The sequence below is a fragment of the Caretta caretta genome, chromosome 7 (genome assembly GCF_965140235.1).
Source record: "Caretta caretta isolate rCarCar2 chromosome 7, rCarCar1.hap1, whole genome shotgun sequence".
Taxonomy (NCBI): Eukaryota; Metazoa; Chordata; order Testudines; family Cheloniidae; genus Caretta; species Caretta caretta.
This window is the reverse complement of record NC_134212.1, coordinates 40,994,117-41,011,547: the sequence shown is the minus strand read 5'-3', so window position 1 is coordinate 41,011,547 and position 17,431 is coordinate 40,994,117. Positions and strand designations below refer to the sequence as shown.

General features: G+C 38.7%; 1 protein-coding gene across 16 annotated transcripts in view; it reads left to right on the top strand.

Moving 5' to 3' along the window:
* The window catches only part of ATP2B2 (ATPase plasma membrane Ca2+ transporting 2), a 748,369-nt gene that overhangs the window by 303,823 nt on the left and 427,115 nt on the right, over positions 1-17,431 (top strand). For 3 of the 16 annotated variants that reach the window (XM_048858221.2, XM_048858220.2, XM_075130562.1), the window contains exons 1-2: positions 7,466-7,599; positions 7,697-7,781. The exons of 3 other annotated variants lie outside the window; for them this stretch is intronic. The gene's annotated coding sequence lies outside the window, so the exon portion shown is untranslated. Of the gene's footprint in view, positions 1-7,459; positions 7,600-7,696; positions 7,782-8,728; positions 8,749-17,431 lie in introns of those variants that run through there. 10 more of the 16 variants (XM_048858217.2, XM_048858208.2, XM_048858226.2 and 7 more) reach the window with 8 other exon arrangements.

The following is a 17,431-nucleotide window of genomic DNA, read 5'->3' as shown; positions in this document are numbered from 1 at the left end:
CCGGGGAGTGACTAAAAGGTAAGGGAGGAATCGAGATTTGGGTGTGAAGGGCTCTGGTGGCATGGGATAAGGAGCTGAGGCATAGTGTGTCAGGTATGATTGGCTTGGAAAACTCCAGGAGGTAAGTGGGGCTAGAAATTGGACTCAACTCCTGTCATTCATGGGTTAGGAGGGGAAGTAATTATTGGTGGTAGTGGGGTCGCAAAATAAATGGAATTCATATAATAGAGCTGCAATTTAAAGGAACAGTAAATACACAGACTTACCTGCAACATTCACATTCCATATTTGATAATATTATAATATAATATTATGTAACTTAACAATCATATCTCCAAAAAGCAGTCCAGCTTTCTCAAACACTGTTGCTTGAAAGGAAAGGGTAGTGTCCCATACAGTAATACTTCAAAAAGAACAGGAGTACTTGTGGCACCTTAGAGACTAACAAATTTATTTGAGCATAAGCTTTCGTGGGCTACAGTCTACTTCATCAGATGCATAGAACGGAACATATAGTAAGAAGATATATATACATACAAGAGAATATGAAAAGGTGGAAGTTGCCATACCAACTCTGAGGCTAATTAATTAAGATGAACTATTATCAGCAGGAGGGAAAAAAAAACTTTTGTAGTGATAATCAAGGTGGCCCATTTCAGACAGTTGACAAGAAGGTGTAAGGATACTTAACATGGGGAAATAGATTCAATCTGTGTAATGACCCAGCCACTGCCAGTCTCTATTCAAACCCAAGTTAATGGTATCTAGTTTGCAAATTAATTCCAGTTCAGCAGTTTTGGTGTGTGGTTGCTGGTGAATATTTGCTTCAGGTTGGGGGGCTGTCTATAAGCAAGGACTGGTCACCAGCAACCTCACACCACACAACAAAAAAACTAACCCAGGAACCTATCCTTGCAACAAAGCCCGATGCCAACTCTGTCCACATATCTATTCAAGTGACACCATCATAGGACCTAATCACATCAGCCACGCCATCAGGGGCTAGTTCACTGGCACATCTACCAATATGATATATGCCATCATGTGCCAGCAATGCCCCTCTGCCATGTACATTGGCCAAACTGGACAATCTCTACACAAAAGAATAAATGGACACAAATCTGACATCAGGAATCATAACATTCAAAAACCAGCAGGAAAACCCTTCAACCTCCCTGGTTACTCAGTAACAGACTTAAAGGTGGCAATTTTGCAACAGAAAAGCTTCAAAAACAGACCCCAAGGAGAAACTGTTGAACTGGAATTAGTTTGCAAACTAGATACCATTAACTTGGGCTTGAATAGAGACTGGGAGTGGCTGGGTCATTACACAGATTGAATCTATTTCCCCATGTTAAGTAACCTCACGCCTTCTTGTCAACTGTCTGAAATGGGCCATCTTGATTATCACTACAAAAGTTTTTTTTCCCTCCTGCTGATAATAGTTCATCTTGATTAATTAGCCTCAGAGTTGGTATGGCAACTTCCACCTTTTCATATTCTCTTGTATGTATATATATCTTCTTACTATATGTTCCGTTCTATGCATCTGATGAAGTAGACTGTAGCCCACGAAAGCTTATGCTCAAATAAATTTGTTAGTCTCTAAGGTACCACAAGTACTCCTGTTCTTTTTGCAGATACAGACTAACATGGCTGCTACTCTGAAAGTAATACTTCAAGCTTTGCATGTTGAAAGTGTTGTACAAATGTTACCCTCTTCATTTACTTAGCACTCCTATAATGTAACCTGGTGAGTACTATTCCTATTTTATAGATGGGGAAATTGAGGCACAGAGAGAGTGATTTACCCAGTGCCACACAATCCATTAGGGCAGAGTCAGAATTAGAATTTGGGAGTTCCTGGGTCCTTGTCCCATGCCTCATCCATTAAGTCTCATTGCTTTCTATTATTGCAACATGTTTATGCCGGTTTGAAATACAAGCTGTTTGTATTAGTAGAAATATTACTATAAAATGTGGCAAAACTGGAGAAATATTCCATTTGAAAACAGATTTCACTCTTGTTTTTTAAAGTTTAGCAAATTAACCCAATAAATGAGGTTTAAAATATGAAAGGCTGCCAGTTTGCTATTCTGCTTTAAGTGGCTGGGCTGAAATTAGAAAAATATCAGGAGTCTGCTGTTGACTTTTGACGTTACTCATTTTCTCACATAGCCTCATAGAAAATTGTGTCTTAGTCCCAAGGTTCTGCAAGAGGTATTAAAATCATGCTCCAAAATTTCTTATCTTAAATTGTTGTTCTCAAAGGGGTCCTAAATGAGAGTTGCTCATGATGTCAACCTCCAGCATGCATGGAATAAAATTGTTCAAAGAAAGTAGACACAGGCCATGTTTATACTAGGAGCGCTTTACCAGAATATGCATACTGATATACTATATTGGCCAAGTGCTCCTAAATTTGGATGTAGCTTATAATGGCAAAGCAGTGCTTTTAGTGGTATAGTTTATTTCTCTCTGTCCCCACACCTCTCTCAACCCAAGTGAAACAAGCTTTATGGCAAAAGCTCAGTTTTGCTAGAATAACTGCATCTACACTAGAGACTTTTGCTGGCCCAGCTATGTTGGTCAGGGATCCCATGTCTTCAAACTCCTGACCAACAGTGCTATGCCAGAGGAAGTCTTGTCTTCTGGATTCTCCAGTACCTGGATGTGCTCGGCACTTATTTTCAAAATAGTCAGTTGAAGTTTGACTCACCAGGGCAATGTTACTTGGGCTATGTCTACACTACAACCTTGGCCAGCATAGCAATGTCGATCAGGGGTGTGATCTCTGATTGTCAGAGATGAGCCAGCAGAAAGTCCTAAGGTAGACCGTACACCAGCAAAACTGTGCTTTTACTGATACTGCGTGTGAGTGAGTGAGAGAGAGCAAGAGAGTGGGGTGGGGTGGTGGTGGAGGAATAGACAAATTTGCAACTCTGCCACTATAAGCTGTGTCCTCACTAGAAGTTCGATATCGGTATAGCTATATCTATAAAGCACCACTAGTGTAGTCATGACCTGAGTTTTGCCAGTGGTATCTTCTAGTTCAACAGCCCAAGCCTACCATCCTTTTTGTCTTTGTTTTCCCAAGCGTTCACATGTCTATTTTAGCCAGTTGGTCTTTTGTCAGGTTAATTTCAAAGAATTTCTTTCCACCTGTTCTCAAATGAGAAGTCTCTTGTTTCCTACTCTGTGTAGTGTAGCACTCAGGATTTCAACCATCTCATAGCCAGAACTCCCTGTTCCGTGAGAATAAGGCAGAGGACACCTTGCTGAATAATAAGATTTTATGGTCTCTCTGATGGGTGACCAGTCTTATAGCAATTTAAGCTCTTAAAATTTAGGCTTTCTAAAAATCTTTTCAGTAATCATTTTTCATACAGAGACTCAAGTGGAGAAAATTTCCAGAATATAGGAATTTATAAGAGAAGATAATGATACAATTTCAGGACATCTAAGAATCGTTGCCCCTCAGTCCTATGACAAAGTGTTGCCTAAATACTGAGGTTTAACTGGTAAAATAATACATTTGATTTCTATACATTGATTTCTACATCCGTACAACGTATTTGTAAATAATGCCCCAATCCCCAAAGCCTGGACCTTGTAACATTTATTTCCATACAGTATGCACAAGCAGGGCTTGGTCTTTAAAATATTAACTGCTGAATGATTTTTGTGTTCTCATTTGCTACTGGTGTGGGACAGAAGTATCTGGATTCCACTGGTATAAGCAAGGGTGCTGCAACAATTTATATGTGGGGATGCTGAGAGCCACTGAACCAAACTGTAAACCCTGTATATAATGGAAACCACTTCAAGCCAGGGGGTGCTGCCACATCCCCAGCATCCCTAGTTCCAGCACCTGTGAGTACAGAACATTTTCAGCACCTTAACTGGAATTTTAATCACAAAAGGTAGTACAAATAATATATCTAATCCATGTTCTGATTGAATATTTCTCTAGGTAACTACCATTTTAATACTTCTACATGCGGTGTGGTTTTAAGTGGCTGATTACATACATAAAAATTTGGTTAATTTCATTCTTTGCACCAAAGAATTCAGGTGTTAAGTTGTTGCTGGGTGGAGCTAAACTATATTCCTCTGAACCCCTTCAAAATCAATAAAACAAGCTGAGATTTCTTAGTTCCAGGAAAGGCTGGGTTATCCAGAACTTTGTTGGTAGTATTAATATGCAATGTGGATGTGGTATATTCTTGGGAACAAACATAAGTTATTTTGGGCTGTAATTGTTAGACGCAAAAAGTGTACTGACGGGTTCTGTGTAAACCGCATGATGTTGTCTCCCCAAGTACTATAGTATCTGCACTATATGTATAGCAGGTACTCCCTGTGCTAGGCAGTTTTGCAGGGAATCTATCAGGAGGTTTGACTAGTGTAATAATGTACTAAGTTTTTCAGCAAGTAAAACTTCATTCTTCTTTGAGGATTCAGACTACTACCTGGTGCAGATTTTGTAGTAGTGCTGGCTTTTTGCAACAGCTTTGTTTTGTCGATGAGTGCATCTGTGGCATCTTTGAAGATTTTGTACGTATGAGCCCCAAGGAAAGATAAATATAACTACACAAAACTGCACTGCTCTCCCAGTGCAGGGCGCGGTCTCTGAATCTAGCCGCTCCATTCTTATTCCAGGAGGCACATTTTGTGGGATTTCTGCTCAGTAATCTTAGCTGGCCCTTGTTGCCCAGTGACAGCGAGATGACTCATAGCATTACGATGAAGGTAATACCAACACTGGCGGTAACTTGCACACAGCACTGGGAGATAGGCCCCTAACTGATGAGACTAGCAACAAGGTTAATAGCTTGATCATCACGTTACCTGGTACAGCACTTTTGAGGCCCTATGTTAAATGAGCATTGGGAATACTTATGTGCAAACTTGTTTTCCCGGAATGGTTCTTCAGTAATTCATTTACATCATACAAAAATAGCTAGGATATTTCCTTCTTGAATATATACTTATTTTTCTTCCTTCCTTCCTTCTTTCCCCCTGTTTAATCTACACAACAAAAAGAATGAAAGCATTTTCCAAAGGTTTGACTCAATAGTTTCATTATAGGTACAGTAGATCAGTGATACGCAGTCTTCGGAACAAATATGCTAGTTGGCGACAGCTAGGTGCCTTGAATAAGGGCTTTAAAATTTTGTTAGAGCTTTCCTTTGATTGATCTCCTCTTCCCCCCACGCAAACCCCAAACTCCACCTTGAACAAATTGTTGTTTAATCTGCCTTGTTTATTATCTTTTGGCTTTAGTTATATTATCAGTCGTCTAGGTTTTAAAAAATAGATTGAGAACTTGTATTCAGATACATGGAAAAATCTGGCTTCTAATAACTGAAAATGTGCAGTATACAGTACCGGCACTCTAGCAGAGCAGTAGAGAGCACTAGCAGTTACAATTCTTGAACCTAAGTGGAACACATCTTAAACTGTAACATTTTTTCTGCTATGATTGCTTTGTTTAGCTTGATTTCAGATGTGAAACTGGGTTCAGCGTTCCTTAAAGACACAGTTAGAAACAAAGACTTGCTTAGTAAAAGAGTGTGCAGAACTATGTTGAATGCAACTCAATATCACTGCATAGGAAGTCATGACATGCAAGTATTGCTTGAAGCTTTCCAATGATAATGGCAGCTTCATTTTAGAAAAATCTGTATTAGGTCCAATCCCATTTTAACTTTCACCTCTTTTTTTTTCCCCATTGATCAACAAAGATTAAAATTCTCTGATCAGTAATCTTAGCAGGGTTGGGTCTTTTTTTTTTTTTAATAGCTTCCATTTTGGTGCAGTGCAGTGCAGACTTTTGGTTTAACTGGCTGAATTGATATTCTGAGCAGCAAGTAAGCAAGGATGACAGAGCATCAGTACAGCTACTCCTATTAGTGCTCAGGGAGGTATGCTTAGTTGTAATTGCCCGCTCTTGTCTAAGAGGCAGCGCAGTCACGAAACACTGCTGTCCTTAGGATACTCTACAAAAGCTTTCAACTTTGAGGCATAATGTTTTATACATGCTTTAAGAAACAGATGCATTTTCTCTGTATTTCGTCAGTTTCTATATAGAATGTGTTGTTTCACAGGCAGAATCTGAGCTTGTAGTTTGTAAAATACAGTGACTAGGACAATATGAATATTTTGAATGTTTAAAAGACATTTGTAAATATGCTTACACTGTACATATGCTTTGGGGCAAATGTTGACAGTAATGAACTGTGCTGTTATATGTAAAATGTAATGTTTTGAAAGAACAGGTGGCTCTCCTTTTGTCCTGTAGCAGTTGGATTATTTTTTTCACAATAAGTGCTTTAAATGCTTATCGTACAGCTCTGGCACGGTATGAACTCTAGTTTATACCCCCACAGCTCCAGCCCAGTACATTCATGTGTTAATTCCAGATATGAAGTTGTAACTTTCTAAAAATACTACGTAGAAAGTAGCTGCCTCAAAACAATATGCAATAATTCCTCAAAGTGAAAAGTTAACATTTTAGATGCTACAATTTGAAGAAAACTGTGCCCCCCCCCAAAAGGATGGTTCTCTCCAGTAACAACAACCTGATATTTTTAGTATGAAGCATTAAAAGGGTTCCTATGTCCTAATCGGTAAAAAATGCTGAACATTACTACCATATGTTTATTTGGTTTTACAATACATGCTAATGAGATCAGTTTAAATTAAATTTAGTGCTGGCTATGTGCTCGTACTGTATTGGCTGTTAAATTTGTGTAAGAGCATAATACTGTGAAATAAACATAAATATTGTACGAATACTGCAGACCCAGAAGCACAAAACATTTTTCTGGAATAACAGGAATTTACAGGATGTATTTGTGTTGTGCTGATCTTGTTTTTGTTTTTTACCTTTGCTTGCAAACATATTTATTACTGGTAAAATATGATTTCTAGGTAACATAATTTGAAATACAGAAATGTTCATTCTGTTGGCTGTTGAATTTGTCACTAAATTAAAAAAATAAATTGGAAAGCACTTGGTCTATAACCTGAAATTCAGAAAATAGCTCTGCAGCCTGTGTCTGATCACTGTAAAGATGAAGTGAATTTGTTGCTTTCCCTCACCTCCTCTAGTCCCCTCCATACAGAACCTTTCCCCCCTCCTTCTTCTCAAATGATAGTGATAGAACTTGACAGTCCTTGTCCTTGAAGGTTTCTCCCGTTTCGGAGTAAGTGTCATATTCCTGGTAGTTTGCCATCTTCCGTTTTTGTCATTATCCCAAGGGAAGTATTAAAACCACAAACAACAACATGGTGGTTCAGTCCATTTTCCTTACAGAGCAACATTTTCTTCCCTTACTGTAGCTGCTGTTCGCCTTCCTTCTTCAGCAATCTTAAACCGCAGGCAATACATGTACCCTGTGCTTGCACTCTGCTAGCAAGATGCTCTGACAGAAATATCAGCTCTCTCCCCCACCTGCTTGGTCAGGAATGGTACAGTCTGCAGAGGGACTCCTGTAATGTAGCTCAGCTTATCAATCCCTTACAGATGCCGAACAGTGATTACTCCGCTGTGTAATTGAAATCATTTTGGATTTGTGATGATATCTTAGCCAAGTAAGTAGCGACATCCACAGCATGAAAATAAAAAATAAGAGCATTCCCCTGTCTGTTCTGTGCTTGTTTATTTGTCAATTCTCTTTTTTTCTTGGAGGCAGAAGCTGATGAGAAAATGGTGTGGAGACTTGGTTTGAATGATGCATTAGATTTTAGTTCATGTCCTATGAATCTCTGGAAAGGTAATTCAACTTCTATAGAATATTATTTAAGGAGAAACAGAAACTGCATGGCAGAAATAATCCAATGAGATTTTGGAGGTTGAAAATAGAGTATAGATTTTTTTCTGTTTTTCAAGTCAAAGTGGTAAAGATTTTTCTTAAACCAGTTATTTAATAATGAGAAAACATGTGGATGCTTTTATCATTATTGGTATTCAAATGTTAGTGATTTTTTAAACAGAGTGCAAAGAAAGATTCTAAAACATAAGAAGTACAGAGAGACTTTTTGGCTGATAAATGTAACTAATATGACCATAATATGTATGACCTTATGCTAGACAAAGGTATATAGCAAGTTTTTATTTGAAAAGATTCAAGTCCGAAATGGGTTTATTTTTCACAGCTTGTCATAAATTTTTAAGGTGCACTTTTAAAAGTAGAGAAATGTTGAGATAAAAATCATAGCTCCTTTACATTATGATGGATTAGAGTATACTGTTACATATAAAGGTAGGGAATTTCATGGTAATTTTTAGAGTATGGCAAGTGTTTCCTGAAAAAGCCTTTCTGTGGGATATGATGTAATAGCTGTTGTTCTATACACAGATCAGATTTTTAAAGAAAAATTAAAAAAATCTTTAATGAATACTGCCTGGAAAAGCTTTATACAGATCATAAGTATAATGCTTTAACAAAAACATGTAAGATTACTGGAGTCTTTGCCCATTATGTAAAGGGAGATTCTGCCTGTTTGATCTCTGGTTGCGGAACTGACAGTTCATCTGTCTGACTTGGACTAGGCAGCAGTCAATCTGTTGTCCAGCCTTTGATTTAGTGACTTTAAGTTGTCCTATACAAGCTTAGCCAGTTACTTTTAAAATACACATTGCTACCTTTGACTAATGAGATGGTTACTTTAGGCCGTCTTGGAACCGTTGAACTGTCAGAAGCAGATGCTTAGCCCAGTGTTTTTTTTACCTTCTGGAAGGTAAGTTATGAAGTTGCTAAAAAGAATTGTTCATTCTTTCATAATGAAACTCCTCATTTCACCATGCACACTTACACAAGAAGGAGTATGTATTTATCAAGACTTACGATTGTTCAACCTTTTGATTACATCCCTTTACTGATTATATTAAAGGATGAAGAAGGCATTATACTGATTAGGCTGTTTGTAAGATAGCAGACGTGCTCAGTGTGGAAAAATTGTGCCTTCACTTCTAGAATATTTGGTTAATAGTGGAAATATGAAGTAGGAGATTGATGAATGGTGCTTAAAATAAGAACTTTTTTTCTTTTTTACCTGGAAAGAAAGCTTACAGACCTGCTTCGTAATACCTTATATTGCAAGATGTGTTTGACTAGAATTTAATTTTGTGAAAGGTCGTCCGTTTGCATGACTAGCTCTCCTACCTTGCTCACGAGAACTGCTTGACTCAGGAATCTAGAAGGTCTTTGATCACATACAGCTTTTACTTTGTTCACGTTCTTCTCATTTTGGTGGAAATTGCTATCTGTGAAGAAAGTGTTTCATCTTTGCCCTGGAGTGCTGGTAAAACAAATAGGTTTGCAAATAACGCATGAGAATATGGGTTCTAGAAAAATTGTACACTGTAATGCTGCATGACTTATTTTACCACCCTGAATTCCTGTAGAGAATTGATTTTGGCTCAGCACATCAGAGTTTAATATACTTACATTTCCACTGGAAAGGTCAATTTTTTCCAATTGCACATGGTCAGTGGCTATCTCCCATATTTTATGCACATATAAAAAGGGTTTATGAGTATGTATTGAGATAGCTTTTGAGGACAGTTTAAAATTTTCATTAATTACAGGTTAGAGAAAACATGGTAGTATTGAGCTGGACATCAGACTGTTAAGTGCTTTCATAGTGACTTTTGTAAGTGCATTTCTCTTTGAATTTCTCACCATGCATCTTGGAAACAGTCTCAGAGGGTTAATTTTCTTTCTCTCTCCATCCCACATTTATAATATTCTGGACACCTTTTAAGATGCTGTAGAATCTTGACTGATTTTTATGCTGGATTTCCTCCTGTAATTTGGTTTCTGAAAGTGTGATGACGTGTTCTGCTGTTTGTTTTTGTATAATTAGTAAAAGAAATGTGTTCGTACTTTATTCAGATCTCACTTTAAATATCTGTAATTAAATTTAAATAGCTTTAAATAGCCAAATTACTGTAGTTGCACTTTCTGTAGGTATGGATATAATCATTTCAAATTCCACAAAAAATTATTAAAAGGACATGACCTTGTAACTACTTCTTTTATATATTTAAATTTCACCTAACTTCCTTAATACATTTAAATACATTTCCCTATGTGTAGCTTACAGCAATGCTCTGAGAGTGGATGACAGCTGATTTACCCTACAAGGGGACCTTGTACTGAAGTGTTTCAACTCTACCTTTAACATATTGCTATATCTAATAAGTTTTAAAGCAAATATTTTCAGAAGCAAGGAAGGATGTGCACCATACTTTTACTTAGCTCATACTGCTGTGCTTTTCAGATTTACTTTTAGAGAATAGGAAAAATGTTTGTTAGTTACATTAATATCCTACATTATCTGGTCAGGCTTAAAAAGATTCAGCTTTTAAATGACTAGGTTTTGAATTAATTAAAAAAACCAAAGCGTCAATTGAATAGAAGAAAAATATGAGTGAAATACTTATTTTTAAAACATCTCATTTTAGCTTGATTTGGTTAAATCATAGTTCAGAGTTTGGTGGTAAAGTTAATGACAGCATCCTTTGTGCTTTTAATAGGATTCTTTTTTCCTTAAGCCAATAAGGTAGTAATAAATCTACTTTGAATGGAGGCTTCAGCTTGGTCTGGCTGCTAATCAAGAAACAGAAATCTGTCTGTCTGATTAGTATACCTGTGCTGCCTTTTGAGCACCTCCTTGCCAGGCATTGTGCTAGCAATTAGCAAATCTTACTTGAGAGTCCATTTGCTAAAGCCTTAAAATGTAACAGCAGTTGCACTCTATACTGTAAATGGGATGCAGAGGTGTATACTGTGAGATTCTGTGTGTGTGTGTGTGTCTTGCTCATAGATAACATATTGCTCAACATAGCTATTTGAGATATTTTGTTAGGCTAAGTTTTACTTATTTTACATTATTCTTACTTAAAAGTTATCTATTATAACTTACTAATATATACATTTCGTTTGGTATTTTTATACGTATAGTAATAATTATGAACAATGGGCATTTTACTGTTTTTGTTATGTAAAGCAATTTTGTGCAAAACATGCATAAGTATACATAATTTCTAATTTTGTTTGGAAAATTAGACTGGTAACAGTCATATGGATGTAAGGGGAAAGTTCTTTAGCAGTAGTAATATTTCAGTTTTTATATTTTGTTTTATAAAATTAATAGATGAAGAAAAAGAAATGGGGTAGATAGTTGCAAAGATAGTCAATGGACAGCAGCAATATATAATTTAAAATAGCAATAGAAGGATAGTTACAAAAGTGTGCCATCGTCAGAAAAGATAAAATAAACTTCAGTATGAAACTGTGGGTCAATAAGATAAGAATCCTAATTTATATGGATTGGCCACCTGGGTATCCAAGACAGCATGTTTGAGAAATGGTAACCAAATTGCAAAATACTGTTCTGTTTTATCACACTTCAGGTAAGTAAGCGTCTCTCTAACCAGTATGTCCCCTACTTCAAAGTGCCTGTTACCCAGAAAAGGAACAGAAGTGTTGTATCACTGGGCTGCAACAGCAATCCTGGAAGCAGTTGTGAGAAAGCACATTGAAGGATCAATTGGGGCAATTGTAATTTCACACTGGGAGCTAAGAATTTTCTCCATTTCATAGATGGGGACACTGAGATATCCTTCATTTCTCTGTATATGTCTACGCTGAAAATGTTAGTGGGACAGCTGAAGCTGTGCTGCTGTAGTGCTTCAGTGTGGATTCTTCCTATGCCATTGGGAGGGGTTCTTCCAGTGGCGTCGGTAATCCACCTCCCCGAGAGATGGTAGCTAGTTCAATGGAAGAATGCTTTCTACACCAGAGATTAGGCTGGCGTAGCTACATCACTTAGGGGTATGGATTTTTCACACCCCTGAGAGACGTAGCTGTGCTGATGTAAGTTTCCAGTGTAGAGCAGCCCTAAGTGACTTGCCCAAAGTATCACAGACAGTCAGTGGCAATGTCAGGATTAGAACTCCCAGTTGTGTGCTCAGTCTACTAGAGCATGTTACCTCTAATATCCCTCACTAGTAGCATCACTAAATTAACACCAGTTGCAATAGCTTTTTGGAATATTGGTATGCTAAAATATATAGCAGTAGCAAATGTAAATCCACTTGGGGACAAATGTTTATTTAGCCAAAACTCTCCTTGATTTCAGTGCTTGATTACAGACTGAGTTTAGACTATAGGACTTGGACCACAGCAAACAACTTGCATCAAAATGATTCATCACATTTTCTTGTGTTTCTTAAGCGAAAAATCTATTCAATACCCTGGGTGTGTGTTCCACTAGTGGTGTGCAAACTACAATATTCTGATCCATTTGTAATGCTCCAGTACTATGGTGGTTGGCCTGGCATAACATCTTAGATAGAAATGCCTTCAGTATATAGTAAGATAAGTCATTGTATTTACACAATGGCAAAAAATGTTGAGTAAATTATTTCAGATATAATGAAAATACCCATTAAACTTTATTTTCTTTTGACATGTTTGTTAAGCACATGTTCAATGAAAACTTAGATGGGTTATTTTTAAATAACTAAATATTTGACCAATATTGCTCCACTAGACATTAAAATTTACCAGTGAAGTGAGAGGTCAGTAAAAACCTCTACGGAGTTCAGTTTGGTTTGAATGCTGCTGAAGATGTATTAAACAAATGAGCAAAAAAATCTAGATAACATTTAGTCTTGCCTTGAGTGCATGGGACTGGGCTAGATAACCTCTCAAGGTCGCTTCCAGTCCTACGATTCTATGAAACTATGAAGGAAGAAAAAGAAAACAGCCCAGTACAGACATTTTTTGTTCCACTCACTGGCCCTTCAAGCCCCAGTTCACCAGTCCAAATGGTATTCCCCAACAAGCCCTCTGTCCCCGTAGGAAGATTTGTACCAGAACAAGACATACCTTCCGTATGGAAAGCCCTTCTTGTTCTCACTCTTATTGTGCCCCAGCTTTGGGCTTAGGTTGGAATAAATTTCAGGGCCACAATGCATTACAACGCTAAATGACTTCTGCTACTCCTGAGTTGACAAACCCATTAATATTCCCCAACTAAAGTTAGAAGTTGACACAACAGGCATGTTATTGGTGACAGCACTCAGTTATCTTGTTTAAAATAGTGTTAAAAAACAACTAGTCCAGTTTACTGAGTGTTCTAGGTGAAGAATAAATTCCTCCACATACCACCTTGGTACCACTGATCTACGGTGGCAGAAAAGTTCATTGCTGATCTCCACATCTGAGGTCAAGCACAGTCCGTAGCATGCGGGGAAGCCTACAACTAAAACGACCACAAAGCATGCTTATTAGTCAAAATGCCAATCAAATTCCACACACTAGCCCTTGAAGCATTACATAGGTGTTCTCATTGCGCATATGCTAAGAAGAACAGGAGACGCTATGTGCTTCACATGGCACGTGACCTGGATTTGTCACTGCATTTGGTCCGCTGGTTGGATCATTAGCGTCCCTGGGCTGAGTACTGACAGAGCGTGACATGAACACTGATCCATGACCCCCTCATACTGACTGGGAGTACCTGTGTTCCCGCCACCTGCCAACACAGCTAATACCCTCTGTGCAAAGGAGAGATGATCCTATCAGCAAGCTGATTGCTTCAGACCCTCTTCCCAGTTGGCAGAGATTTAGGTCTCATGATCACCTTAATTCCTTCTCTCTTCCTCCCCCAGGGCCTGTGAAAGCTGGTTGAATGCTGGTATCCATATTTGTGATAGCCAAAGTTTTTGATATATCCACAGACCTTCAGTAAAAAAAAAAAAAGTTGCATTGTTCAGACATACAGGATCTGTTTGGTTTGGCATGTGCAGTACTTGGTGTACGGAGTTCGTCTTACAGGATGGACGAATAGATTGTAATGGTTGTAGTCTGTGATATAACCTTAGATGCTCACGTTAGTGTAATAATATGCTACCACCATCCTGTCATCTTTGCTGTTTAGAAATGTACCCTTCCTATACTGTACATAATTAGAAAAGAATGGTGTTTCCAGTCAGCTATTCCAACTTGCTGGGGAAGCGTGCAGTCCAAAATGTCAGGAGAAAACATTGATTTGTAGCATTTGTAAGTCAGCTTTGGAAGAAATTGTTGTCCTGACTGAAGAGAGGCATTTAATTTTACACTGCGTGTTTACTACATTTCTTTTCGCTGCTCGAATTATAATGAATGATTCTGCATGTTGTTCTAAAAATATCCCTATTGATGTTTGATGCTAAGGGACCAATAGCATACAGTTGCAATGAGATGATTATTCCATGTTGGCACTCATAATGAAATGGAATTGCCACTTTATTTTCCTCTAATGCTTAAAGGGACATTAGTTTACGAACAGCTCACAAGATACAGCCTGTGAAATGCCGAAGAGAACCTGCACATCCACCAATGTGATATATGCCATCATGTGCCAGCAATGCCCCTCTGCCATGTACATTGGTCAAACGGGACAGTCTCTACGTAAAAGGTTAAATGGACACAAATCAGATGTCAAGAATTATAACATTCATAAACCAGTCGGAGAACACTTCAATCTCTCTGGTCACGCAATCACAGACATGAAGGTCGCTATCTTAAAACAAAAAAACTTCAAATCCAGACTCCAGCGAGAAACTGCTGAATTGGAATTCATTTGCAAATTGGATACTATTAATTTAGGCTTAAATAGAGACTGGGAGTGGCTAAGTCATTATGCAAGGTAGCCTGTTTCCTCTTGTTTTTTCCTACCCCCCCCCCCCAGATGTTCTGGTTTAACTTGGATTTAAACTTGGAGAGTGGTCAGTTTAGATGAGCTATTACCAGCAGGAGAGTGAGTTTGTGTGTGTATGGGGGTGGGGGGGATGTGAGAAAACCTGGATCTATGCAGGAAATAGCCCGACTTGATTATGTAAAGAGTTGTCACTTTGGATGGGCTATCACCAGCAGGAGAGTGAATTTGTGGGGGGGGGTGGAGGGTGAGAAAACCTGGATTTGTGCTGGAAATGGCCCACCTGTTGATCACTTTAGATAAGCTATTACCAGCAGGACAGTGGGGTGGGAGGAGGTATTGTTTCATATTCTCTGTGTGTATATAAAGTCTGCTGCAGTTTCCACGGTATACATCTGATGAAGTGAGCTGTAGCTCACGAAAGCTCATGCTCAAATAAATTGGTTAGTCTCTAAGGTGCCACAAGTACTCCTTTTCTTCTTGAAGAGAACTGTGTGCATTTTCTTGCACTGTATGCAGAGTCATTAGCCCTTGGTTAAGATTCTGGTTCTGACTTCATTCCAGAAAAAACAAATAGTGCATGTGCATTGTGCTATGACTAGTTGCTTCTGTAATAATGTAATGGTGAATTATTATTATGCAGACAGCTGCAGGTTGAGATGGTTGTGCCAAATCAGCTTTATTTAATAGAAGCAGTGAGAATGCCAAGAGGTTAAGACACTGGAGCAGGAGAATTACAGAAATAAAAATTCTGCGTAGGCATTCCTTCCGTACAGACTTGCAGGACAATGGCCAGCTGGGTTGGGTTTGCAGGGGGTTTTCCTGGATTGATACTAGAAGTTCCTTATCCTTAACTTTACTATATAAAATGAAAATAAATTAGGAGTCCTCTTTTTGCCTTTTAAAAATATACTGAAAATATTTAATCCAAAACACAATGACATGATATCAGAAAAGATGGTAGGAAAATGGAAAATAATTCAGATTATTTTTTCCAAGAGACTTTTGAAGCATTAAAATTCAGTGCATGAGGTCTTGACATCCAACCCTCTTTTATTGGTCCCTTATGGGTTAGGAGGGTATTATTAAAGCTGTTGCTAGAAATAAGAATTTTTAGGGATAGGGTGAAGCACATTTGCTTTTATTTATTGCTTGGATGTAAAGAATGCAAATATAATGTCACGATTTCATGATGTGTAGTTGCTCTTTAAGCACATTTTATTTCTCTCTTATCTTTCACTTAGAGAAAGTGAAAGTTAAATATAAGAGGATAAAGTCAATTTTTTCCATTTCTGGTCTTAATCTGCCTCATAACCAGGTCATAGAATCATAGAATATTAGGGTTGGAAGAGACCCCAGGAGGTCATCTAGTCCAACCCCCTGCTCCAAGCAGAACAAACCCCAACTAAATCATCCCAGCCAGGGCTTTGTCAAGTAGGACCTTAAAAACCTCTAAGGATGGAGATTCCACCACCTCCCTGGGTAACCCATTCCAGTGCTTCACCACCCTCCCATTGAAATACTGTTTCCTAATATCCAACCTAGACCTCCCCCCACTGTAACTTGAGACCATGCTGCTTGTTCCGTCATCTACCACCATTGAGAACAGCCTAGCTCTGTCCTCTTTGGACCCCTGCTTCAAATAGTTGAAGGCAGTTATCAAATCCCCCATCACTCTTCTCTTCTCCAGACTAAATAATCCCAGTTCCCTCAGCCTCTCCTCATAAGTAATGTGCCCCAGCTGTCTAATCATTTTTGTTGCCCTCTGCTGGACTCTCTCCAATTTGTCCACATCCTTTTTTGTAGTGGGGGCCCCAAAACTGAACGCAGTACTCCAGATGTGGCTTCACCAGTGCCGAATAGAGGGGAATAATCAGTCCTACTAATGCAGCCCAATACTGTTGTCCTTCTTGGAAACAAGGATACACTGTTGATTCATATCCAGCTTCTTGTCCACTGTAATCTCCAGGTCTTTTTCTGCAGAACTGCCACTTAGCCAGTCGGTCCCAGCCTGTAGGGGTGCATGGGATTCTTCCATCCTAAGTGTGGGACTCTGCACTTGTCCTTGTTGAACCTCATTAGATTTCTTTTGGCCAAATCCTCCGATTTGTCCAGGTCACTCTGTACGCTATCCCTACTCTCCAGCATATCTACCTCTCCCACCAGCTTAGTGTCATCCGCGAACTTGCAATCCAACCCATCCTCCAGATCATTAATGAACATGTTGAACAAAACCGGCCCCAGGACAGACCCCTGGGGCACTGCACTTGATACCGGCTGCCAACTAGACATCGAGCTGTTGATCACTACCCATTGAGCCCAACGATCTAGCCAGCTTTCTATCCACCTTATAGTCCCTTCATCCAATCCATACTCTTTTAATTTGTTGGCAAGAATACTGTGGGAGGCCATATCAAAAGTTGTGCTAAAGTCAAGATATATCACGTTCATCTCTTTCCACATATCTGCAGAGCCAGTTACTCATTATAGAAGGCAATCAGGTTGCTTAGGCATGACTTGCCCTTGCTGAATCCATGTTGACTGTTCCTGATCTCCTTCCTCTCCTCCAAGTGCTTCAAAATGGATTCCTTGAGGACCTGCTCCATGATTTTTCCAGGGACTGAGGTGAGGCTGACCAGTCTGTTTTTCTCTGGATTCTCCTTCCCCTTTAAAAAAAAAAAGAGAGAGAGATATGGGCACTATATTTGCC